Here is a 1,344-nt window from a genome sequence, read left to right on the forward strand (position 1 = left end):
GGCCTAGTCTTGTATGCTGAGATAACTAACCTAATTTTGAAGTGTTTGTTGTGTCCTTAGTCATCTGCTTGTTGAGGTGGTTTGTATCATGCCCCCTAAGTAGGAAAGAATTCGACCTTGAATTTAGAACTCTTGTAAATAACATAGTAAGTTTGTTCACTATGTCTCTCTGCTAATTGTTTGGCAATCTATCCTGCCTGAATTTCTATATTCCTGATTGTTGCCATATTATTTTCTTGACTGGCCATAGTGGCTTTTATGAAATTTTCCACGGTATCTTCAAGTTTGTTCAGTCTTTTAGTAACTAAAAGATATAGGGGTTTTTGTTGTTGTTGGAAAGGACCACTATCTTGATTCCACCCAAAATTTTGACTTTGATTACTTCTCCAACCTTGAGAATAATTATTGGAGAAGCCACCTTGCCTTCCCTGATTTCTCATGTAATTTACCTCAGCTTCAGGTGAATTGTTCTGATAAGAACAGTGACCATTAGGATGATCACCTCCACCAAAATCACACCTGATTGGTTGACTCTGGCTTTTAGATGAATGAACAACATGTAATTGTTGGAGCAATATAGCCATTTCTGTGGTTAGTTGCTCAATTTGTTGCGTCAAATTTTTTTTTTTAGCCAAGAGTGCATCTGAAGTACTCAAATCTAACAACCCTTTCTTTTGAATACCTTGTCTATCATGTTGGGCCTGATAATCAATTGTTGCCAATGCATCAATAATCTTCGTCGCTTGTTCCACATCAACAACAATTATTGTGCCGCCAGCTGCAACATCTAGGAGCATCTTTGTATCAGATCTGAGACCATTAAAAAATATGCTTAGTTGAGAAATATCTTCAAACCCATTATTTGGGCATTTTCTCAACATTATCTTGAATCTTTCCCATGTCTCACATAAGGCTTCATTTGCTCCTTGTCTGAACATAGAGATTTCAGAATTTGCTTTGATGTAACGAGAGATTGAAAAAAATCTTTACAGAAATTTCTCCTCTACTACTTTTTAGGTAGTGAGGCTCTGGTTTGGACGTGAGTTGAGTCATTCCTTAGCCTTTCCTACCAATGAAAAAGGAAACAAGTGCATATAAACATTTTCAATATCACCTGATTGAAAGCCCATTGTTCCCGCCAATTCATAAAATGTAGACAAATGTGAATATGGATCCTTATGATCCATTGCTGTAAATTGGTGGGTACTGGTGAGAAAAAGGAAAGTGGGTTTCATCTCTAAGGCCCTGGTGGTAGCAAGTATTGTAATACTAGAAAAATATCTTGGCCCTTGATACATGACATAATTTCCAAGTGTCCTCCTAGGAGGCGGTGTTTGCTTTTCT

General features: G+C 37.3%; 1 pseudogene; it reads left to right on the forward strand.

Moving 5' to 3' along the window:
- The first annotated feature begins 852 nt into the window (after window positions 1-852).
- On the forward strand, window positions 853-958 carry LOC137830793 (small nucleolar RNA R71; annotated as a pseudogene).
- The last annotated feature ends 386 nt before the right edge of the window (window positions 959-1,344 follow it).

Source organism: Phaseolus vulgaris, chromosome 7 (assembly GCF_000499845.2).
Source record: "Phaseolus vulgaris cultivar G19833 chromosome 7, P. vulgaris v2.0, whole genome shotgun sequence".
NCBI lineage: Eukaryota > Viridiplantae > Streptophyta > Magnoliopsida > Fabales > Fabaceae > Phaseolus > Phaseolus vulgaris.